The sequence below is a fragment of the Mytilus californianus genome, unplaced genomic scaffold (assembly GCF_021869535.1).
Source record: "Mytilus californianus isolate M0D057914Y unplaced genomic scaffold, xbMytCali1.0.p SCAF_1, whole genome shotgun sequence".
NCBI lineage: Eukaryota > Metazoa > Mollusca > Bivalvia > Mytilida > Mytilidae > Mytilus > Mytilus californianus.
In genome coordinates this window covers 77,713,739-77,724,540 of record NW_026262581.1, presented here as the reverse complement: position 1 = coordinate 77,724,540, position 10,802 = coordinate 77,713,739, and positions in this window count along the sequence as shown.

Genomic DNA, 10,802 nt, shown 5'->3' with positions numbered 1-10,802 from the left:
GTATTCACAAATCCTTATGAGAGTAAATCGTGATGTGACTAGAATTAGTTTTCTTGCTAGAAATTGCGGTAACATACTTATTATATATACTTAGAAATAAGTTCGAATATGTCTTATTTTGTAAATTACGGATATTATTCAGATGCCTGATAATTTAAAGACAGACATGTTATGTTATATTTGTATTTCTGTAACCAATTAATTGTGAACTTATATTTATTAATGCATCGTTGAACATGATAACATGGTTATTTAAACCCACTTACAATACCTTCTAATTAAGAAAGGGCTTTAATTTTGAAAATACATCAACACAATAGTTTTAGTTAGAGATACAATAATAAGCGTTGATTCATAAAAAACAAACCATTCGCCCTCCGAGCTCATGGTTTCTTTTTCAAGAATCAACGCGTATTCATTGTATCTATAATACTGCACTCGCAACAGAAGCAAGAAGACTAAGAATTCAATGTGTTAAAGAAGTACACAGCGGGTTTTTTATTGCCTAATATGTCTTCGTGTTGATGAAATAAAAAGAGAGTTCCTGTTAAATATGGAGTCTCTGTTTTTATCTTGCGAAGAGAGGGTTTCCACTAAAAAGGAAGTTCTTGTGTTGATATACAAGACAGAATATTTCTAATGCATAAGAAGGGCTTTTGTAAATGTGATTAATGGAAGTTTGTGCTGCCGTTCTGCTTAAACAGTCTCTGTGTTGATGTGAATAATTGACGTTTCTTTTGTCCTTCTGACTACAAAGTTCCTGTGTTGGTGGATATTCTTCACGTTTCTGCTATATCATACTACTGGCGTGTTACCTACCAAGTTCTTGTGTTGATGCATATTATTGACGTTTCTGCTACCATACTAACTACAAAGTTCCTACGTTGAAGCATTGCATAGCTGTTTCTGCTACCCTACTCCCTTCAAAATTCCTGTGTTAAAGCACTGTAGTGATGTTTTGACTACCCTGCTCCCTGCACAGTTTCTGCATTGAAGCTTTGTATGGATGTTTCTGCTACCCTTCTCCCTACCAAGTTCCTGTGTTGATGCCTTGAACTGATGTTTCTGCTACCCTACTCCCTACAAAGTTCCTGTGTCAATAAACTGTAGTGATGTTTCTGCTACCATACTCCGTACAAAGTTCCTCTGTTGATTCTCTGTATTGATGTTTCTGCTACCCTTCTCCCTACCAAGTTCCTGTGTTGATGCCTTGAACTGAAGTTTCTACTACCCTACTCCCTACAAAGTTCCTGTGTTAATAAACTGTAGTGATGTTTCTGCTACCCTACTCCCTACAAAGTTCCTGTGTTGAAACACTGTTTTGATGTTTTTGCTACCCTACTCCCTACACAGTTGCTGTGTTGATGCACTGTAGTGATGTCTCTGCTACCGTACTCCCTACAAAGTTCCTGTGTTGATGCAATGTATTGATATTTCTGTTACCATTCTACCTACAAAGTTCCTGGGTTGATGCAATGTTATGATACTACTGTTACCTTACTCCTTACAAAGTTCCTGTGTTGGTGCAATGTAATGTTAATTCTGTTACCCTACTCCCTACAAAGTTCCTGTGTTGAAGAACTGTACTGATGTTTCCGCTACCCTACTCCATATAAAGTTCCTGTGTTGATGCACTGTATTGATATTTCTGTTACCTTTCTAACTACAAAGTTCCTGTGTTGATGCAATGTAATGATATTTCTGCTATTTCTGCTACCATATTCCCTACAAAGTTCCTGTTTTAAGCACTGAACTGGTGTTTCTGCTACCCTACTCCTTACAAGGTTCCTGTGTTGATGCTCTGTATTGGTGCTTCTGTTCCCTTCTACCTTAAACGTTCCTAGGTAAATGCACTAACTAATGAATCTGCTACCCCTACTCCCTACAAAGTTCCTGGGTTAATGCACTGAACTAATGAAGCTGCTACCCTACTCCTTACAAAGTTTCTGCGTTGATGCAATGAATTGATGTTTCTGTTTCCTTCTTCCTACAAATTTCCTAGGTTAATGCACTAAACTAATGCATCTGCTACCCTACTCCTTACAAAGTTTCTGTGTTGATGCACTGTAGTGATGTTTCTGCTACTCTAATCCTTACAGAGTTCCTGTGTTGAAGCACTGTATAAATGTTTCTGCTAACCTACTCCCTACAAAATTCCTATGTTGAAGCACGGTAGTGATATTTCTGCTATCATACTCCCTACAAAGTTCCTGTGTTGAAGCACTGTAGTGATGTTTCTGCTATCCTACTCCTTACAAAGTTCCAGTTTTGAAGCACTGTAGTGATGTTTCTGCCACCCTACTCCCTACAAAGTTCCTGTATTGATGCTCTGTATTGATGTTTCTGCTACCCTACTCCCTACAAAGTTCCTGTGTTGATACTCTGTATTGATGTGTCTGCTACCATACTCCTTACAAAGTTCCTGTGTTGATGCGCTGTAGTGATGTTTCAGCTACATTACTCCTTACAAAGTTCCTGTGTTGAAGCACTGTATTGATGTTTCTGTTACCCTACTCCCTACAAAGTTGCTATCTTGATGCACTGTTTTGATGTTTCTGTTACCCTACTCCCTACAAAGTTCGTGGATTGAGGCACTGTCGTGATGTTTCTGCTACCCTAACCCCTTCAAAGTTCCTGTGTTGAAGCACTGTATAAATGTTTCTGCTAACCTACTCCCTACAAAATTCCTATGTTGAAGCACGGTAGTGATATTTCTGCTATCATACTCCCTACAAAGTTCCTGTGTTGAAGCACTGTAGTGATGTTTCTGCTATCCTACTCCTTACAAAGTTCCAGTTTTGAAGCACTGTAGTGATGTTTCTGCCACCCTACTCCCTACAAAGTTCCTGTATTGATGCTCTGTATTGATGTTTCTGCTACCCTACTCCCTACAAAGTTCCTGTGTTGATACTCTGTATTGATGTGTCTGCTACCATACTCCTTACAAAGTTCCTGTGTTGATGCGCTGTAGTGATGTTTCAGCTACATTACTCCTTACAAAGTTCCTGTGTTGAAGCACTGTATTGATGTTTCTGTTACCCTACTCCCTACAAAGTTCGTGGATTGAGGCACTGTCGTGATGTTTCTGCTACCCTAACCCCTTCAAAGTTCATTTGTTGAAGCACTGTCTTGTTGTTACGTCTACCTTATCACAAATGACCTTTGAAGTTTGATTGGTGTTGTACAGAATTTATGCTACATGTCTAGTTGCTCAGAGCAGATGATTTCTACTAGGCATGATTTGGTCATGCTCAAAATAAACAGATACATTCGTTGATGCACCAAATGTTGAAATAGTTTATAACCATGATATTTTCCGACGGTCGTCACTAATCATCGGCTGTGAACATGCATGTGTTCCAAATAGGCGCAAGTTCCAAAATGTCATGTGCAATTTACTTTATAACTTCTGACAATGAACGTAGCTTATAATGTTTTTTTAGATAAGAAGATTCGTACGAACAAAAAAGTAGATAACTTTTATAACCTTTGTTTTGGTCATGTGTTATTCCTGTGAGAGAGTAAGCACAAATCAAACAAATTCCCAATCACACTGAACACATTTTTGTTACTTTTTCATAATTGGAAAATCCTAAATCCTATTCTTATGTACCGGAAGGTAAATATGAATGTTTTTCTGTACATCTCTATCATACTCAATAATTACATTGTATTCTTTAATCGTTTTATTTGTTATCTTAAATATACATTTATATAATATTCTTTAATAGCCTTACTGTAGTCTTTGAATTTCTATTCTTGGGAAATTTGTGATCCTGAGTCCTAGTCTCATAGATAAATAACCTTAATGGTCTTTTATTTATATGCAACTATTCAATTGATGTTGATTTTGCGTGTTCTCTGAAGCTTCAAACTAAGATTTAATGATTGCCAAATCGTAGTTTGATAGTATATCAGCTTAAAGTACTTTCGCTGAAAACATCAAACGCGAGATTTTGATATTGATTCCTGAGGTTAACATTGTACAAATATCAAACCTAATGTAATAGTCATTCAAAATGATGAACATTACGTAATAGACATGCACTGACGCGAGGTGACCCCAATATAGAAGCAAATAATCATTTTATGATTATTTATATTTAGTTATGTAATCAACAATTATTACTCTAATTTTCATCCAATTATTATCATATAACACTGATTGTGTTGAATCAACTACTTATAGCCTACGCCACAATCTAGATTGTGATTCTGAGTACATTTAACTTAAAATGCATGGGTGGGCGTGTTAATTATTCGTTAGTTTCTCTCGTCCTCCATTCTCTTGCATAAAAGGAGACATGAGGTATACAAAATAAACTCATCATATATACCAGGCTTAAAAGTTTGCACGCCTAACGCGCGTTTCGTCTACAAAAAAAATCATCAGTGATGTTCCAATTAATCTTTAAAATTATGAAAGTGATTTCGACGTCACTATATAATCTTCATAATTAGACGTTACATTTTTTCACTAAAATTTACATACATCTCGAGTTTTATATCTCATATTGTATAGATAGAAAATAAAGGAGTTCTACAGAGACAACAAAACCAACAAGAAAAAAATCCTCAATGGACAACACAAGCGATGAAAACTTAACAAACCACTTCCAAAGTGCCTTACCGGACAGGTGATTGTGCACTGCTGGGTTTTACTAGTATGAATTCTCTTCACTCCTCTTTAAAGTGTGTCAGTGGTATGTTATAGGAACAGTATGCGATTTGATTTTGTTTGTTTATTTTGTTTTAATTTTTGGTAGGAGGTCACCGAGGAGGGAGGGCGAATCGCTCTAAAATGTATGAACGTAAGTTACAATAAAATATTAAGTGTATAACATTAGTAACCAGACATATAGGAGAGCACTATAACCTATACATCAACCACCAACACACGCAGGTTTTTTTTTAAATACATTTCATTGAAGAGACTGTTCGAACATATTTAGATACCAATGTATTGTAAAACCTTTGTTAAATGAACATAGCTTGCTGTTCGGTGTGAGCCAATGCTCCGTGTTGAAGGCCGTACCTTGGCCTATAATGGTTTACTTTTATAAATTGTAACGTGGATGGAGAGTTGTCTCAATGGCACTCATACCACATCTTCCTATATCTATATACATGTTTACAACCTGCATAAAGAACACTTCAAAGTTGCAAATCAAATCGCTAGACAAATTCATTGAGAATTGCAACGATTGTGTCAACCCAACAACCAAACTGGTTATCAAGTTTAAAAAGAAAAGGAAGATGCCAAAAGAAGAATAAGTTTAGTTAATTAAGTCCTATGAAATAATCGTTTCATGGATCTTTAATCAAGATGGTAGCAGTACTGGAAAGTGGCCATAAAGGGGGGAAACTAGTGCTATTTATCTTCTGTTGATTTATACGTCATTTTTTTTTGTTACTAGTATTTGTTTGAATTTTGGAAATAGATGTATTGACGATCTAGTTCCTTTCACAATTCTTGTGTGTAAGCTCGATTATACAGCTGACAGTATTTGTTTAATTAATAAAATAAATAATATCATATTCATACTTGTCAGTAAAGGTCTATTTCCATCAATCTCTTCAAGGGTTTCTCTGCAAGGTAGTTAACTTGCTATAAATTGAGAGTACGATTCCTGATTTCATAAAAATAATCATTTTTTTTTTAAAGTATAACGACTCGTGGAACTGTTTTTTCCCGTTGTCAGCCGGGTACACATCCATTTGGTTTCTAAAATCGAACTCGTTTACGACTTATAAGCTGATTCAGTATTTCAATAGCAAGATAGCTGTAACAGGAAGTTTAACTAAGCATTTATCTTAAATCATTAGTATTTTGAGGTTTGATGTACATGTAAATTACTCAGTTCTCAATTCAAGAAATGTTGTGAAAGACAAATAAATTATAAAGTACTGTATTAAAGGAAAAGCAATCAACGGGTAATAAAATAACCCGGCCTATTGATTTCCAGCAACGCCCGCTAAACTTGATGAGCTAACGGATAATGTGTCTAACTACTTGTTATTTCACATCATACATATATGTTTGGTCGGGTTGTTGTCTCTTTGACACATTCCCCATTTCCATTCTCAATTTTAATGATGTGCTCTAGTCATTCCTCGTATCACAAACTTTGCTCTTGTAGAATCAAGCATGATGACAATGTGGAAGATGATCTCTTAAAAAAACTTTAGATTTATAAAACTAATGACATGTGTTGTGATTGCAAATGCAACTATCCGTCAGAGTAGAATGTGGATTTATACAACTATAGATCACCATACGGCCTTCAACAATGAGCAAAGCCAATAATGTACGTATAGTCAGCTATAATAAGCCTTGACACGATAAATCTGAAAAAAGTCAAACAAGAACCAAACGGCATAATTTATAACAGAGATGCAGCAACCAACGACATCAACTAAATTTCAAGCTCCTGACTTTTGAACAGACACATAAATAAGGTCGCGGGGTTAAACATGTTTGTGAGTGGTCAATTCTTTCCTAGCCTGGGACAGTGGTGTACTTTTGTCTTGTTTTATATCGATGCATTGATATTTGTATCAGTAAGGTCAAGAACGTACAAATACAGAGATTTTATTGGTATGATTTTATTCATGTACAACAAGATTAATTAACAATAATCATATAAATATATAATATTTTTATACATATAAGTAGAGCAGAGTACACAATTTGCCATAATATTTGCAGATATGTACATTGGCATAAAAGTCTATCACTTCGTACTAAACCTATACAGTGTATATACTTCTACAGCATGTATATATAGAATACAACATTTTGAAATGTCAATTGTCGATACATTCCTTATTTGAACAACTGAAGTTGCTATTTATCAGACATTACATTGTAATGAATTCACAAATACTGATCGTATAATTTGATTGTCAATTGTAATATTCATTTTATTTGATAATGATATAAGTTAATGACATTAATGAATTAACATTTGGGATTATTTAAAATTATGGTTACCACATACAGAGACTTGAAGTTTGCTTTAAATTGGCAATTGGCACTGACATAATTGTGCTTAGACGGAAGAAATAACTATAGTTCATTTTTTGCTGCTTCTTGATCAACATGACATAATTGTTAACCAAGAACGGATTATAAATGGTAACATTATCGAGAAACGTAAGGTTCATCACGTTCATGTCAGTTGTCTTCAACGGTTTTATGCTGTTTATATATATTTTATATGTTTGGTTCTTCTGTAATTTTATTAGTTTATGAGTACTTGACCTTTAGACATCGAATAAACTTGATAAAGGTTATTCTAGAAACATGCATATCAAATTTAGTATCGGTATATACTTATTTATACTGACAAAACCCTATATATTAGATCGGTATATGTCACACAAACAACGCACGCGCCACAAGAATGGCATCGTTTAAAAGTGTCGTCGCCTCTCACTCCATGATGATATACCGGTACATTTAAGAAGTTTTGGCTTAATGAAAACAAAAAGCAATTCAGGAATATAAATAATGCAACGGAATATCTAGAGGTTAACATAGTCTTTAAGTAACGTTTCACATGCTCTACATTGTCACCAGTAGCAAGATTTTAGTCTGAAATGGCCATTTTGGTCTGATCAAGTCTTAATCGACTGAATTTACCACAAGAGACTTGTTCAGACTTTCAGACGCTGTTCCGATCTATAGTATTCAGTCCGTTCAGTCATGTCAAGATAAACAAGACGGAAGCTTCCATCCATAAAAATCTATAACATAACGTAATAACTCATACATTCGTCGTATATGTAAAAATAATAACTCCGTTTAAAGGTAAATTTTTAAAAATAAAAATTTCCCGTCAATTTCGTAAAGGTGTATCAAAGTTTAAAGCGCAACTGTCCACAGTTTTTGGAGCGCAAATGTCTTTTCGTAATACAGGTAAAAACAGCGCAAACGTCCTGTGCCAATTATAACAGATTTACCATAAACGGGTATTGTGTGGATTGGCGGAATCGGTTTCCTGTGTAATCCTTAATCACAATACATGTTTGTTATATACTTAAATTCAAAATGGCGTTAACCTGGTAGGAAAAATTTTAGTCCTTATCCTGAATAAAATTAGTCAAGTTATGAATGAATTGAAAAGAGACTGCCGACGAAAAAGAATTAACGAACAAAAGCAAAGAGCGGCAAACATTGATGAGGTCCTGGCTTGGGACATGTAGAATAGGATGTGACGGTGGAAATAAAAAATTGATGAAATCCTGGCTTGGGACATGTAGGATAGGATGCGACGGTGGAAGTCAAATATTGATGAGGTTCTAGCTTATTCGGACATGTAGGATAGGATGTGGCGGTGGAAGTCAAACATTGATGAGGTCCTGGCTTTGGAGATGTAGGATAGGATGTGACGGTGGAAGTCAAACATTGATGAGGTTCTGGCTTTGGACATGTAGGATAGGATGTGACGGTGGAAGTCAAACATTGATGAGGTCCTAGCTTGAGACATATAGGATAGGATGTGACGGTGGAAGTCAAACTTTGATGATGTCCTAGCTTGGGACATGTAGAATAGGATGTGACGGTTTAAGTCAAACATTGATGGATCCTGGCTTGTGACATGTAGGATAGGATGTGAGGGTGAAAGTAAAATTTACTTGTGTGACAACCTTCATCCTATACTCTTAACTTTTAAATGGGAAAATAAATTGCAATAAAATATTTATCAATTACTCGGAAAAAAAGAATGTCAAATAATGTCAAAAAATTGTTGCCTTTATTTATCACCACCGGATCGGAATCTCTGCTGGTAGACAGTACTGTCCCCGAGGATTCCACCAGTCCGGTAGCCTAACAGCATGAATACAAGTAGAATAGATATGGCTATTGAACAGCGGTATACTACTGTTGCATTTATTTATCACCTACGGATCGGAATCTCTGCTTTTGGAAAGTACTGTCCCCGAGGATTCTACTAGTCCGGTAGAACAGCGGTATACTACTGTTGCCTTTATTTATAATGGCATCTACATTAAAAGCTTATCGAAAAATACATATACACAGTTAAAAATATATCCAAGTCAAAGGAATCATATTTCTACATTGAGCCCCTATGTTAATGTTAAAGATTTATTACATTCAGAGAATTCAGCGACCTTACTTATGATCACCTTAACAAATCAACGGGATGTTGGATGGGTAATAATTGATATTTTAGTCTTAGATACATGATATTTTAATTTTTTATTAGTTGTTATTAGCTTTGAACTAGCTTTCAGTAATTGCGAGTACTTTCAGATTCGTACTATGTGTCTTTAATGTTTTTGTTCGTTGTTTTGTTCTTTGTATCGATTTGATGAGTTAAGCCCTTTTCAACTGTTTTTTACATTATTTATAAATAAGAAGATGTTATGTTCTTATGTTGTATTGTTACAGCTTTGTACCATGTTAGGAGAGGGTGGGTCGCTAACAAACATTTTTTACCCTTCCACATAATAAAATGACAGTATACGTGAATTCAGTAAAATGACAAAATCTTGACTATTTGATTCGACCATGTGTAAAATTATGCTACTGTAACACAATAGTCGTCCAAAAAATATTCACACATAAGTGTATTTTGTGGTATATGTTCACAAAACTTCAAGCCAAGGAAGAAAATTTAACAATACAGAGGGAAAGTAGCCTTGTTTATATAAATGTAGGGATAAAGACTAGTCTAGATCTAATCTCCTTCACATTCGCATGTACCACCTGACGAAGTCTATAAACTATATCTTTATGAAAATGTTAATAAGATGTGTTTGTCTAACAAAGAAGACCCCAAGAAATGTTTTTTTTTTATATTTTGAATTGATGAATATTTTTGAAAATGCATCGCACATCATACAGTCTGATTACAAATTATTTTAAAATCAAGGTTGGTGAATTTATTTTTGGTTAGCTAATATTAACATATTTCTGCTCATACACAACACAAAAGGGTTAGTGCTCCCGAGAAGTGCAAGTGCGATTAATATTTTTTTTAATATTCATAAAATGCATGTAATTAAACGTTCAGAAACCTTTTAGGGTTGAAATAATATAGCATGTTAATCAAGAGTTTAAATGCCTTGTTTGCAAACTTGGTTTGGTTGTTTGCTCAGACATTGTGATTAAGATTGACACCTAAATTCAATGGGAAGGCGGAGTAACAGTCTGTTTACTACATAAAAAGATTTGATTGGACAATGGATATCATATTGTTTCCAGTCAGGCACTAAAATTGTATACAAAAAAAACAAATAGTTAGCTAAATGTGAACCAATTTTGAAAACTAATTAATAATAATACAATTTTTACAGTAAAGCAAGATTTGATGGTTTGATTGTTTTTATTTGATATGATAATGAAAAGTTTTCTGCACACAATTGCTTTATTCTTAATATATAAATATAAACTGTTGGCAAATAATTTTAAAAGTTTTGACTGGTTTCGGATTTCTCGCTTCTTTTTGGATCGTAATGACGAAATAATATAGATTTCATTTCTCACCAAAATATTTAAAGAACTAGATCGTCATAAAAATTGAAATGGGAATTGGGAACTATTAATTTTCTAGATGGAAACTTGTATATCAAATAATTAATAATGTGGCAGGAATATGGTTTCATTTCTTATTGCATTATTGTCAAATTTTAAAACACTAAGCAAATAAGAGAATGAGTTTTAAAAATTGTGTTACTATTTTTATTTTAAATAAAAGTTAGTAAATGTACAATTATTGTAATTATCGAATTATAATATTGATGGTCATATTCCCTTTATAACGACTACTGCA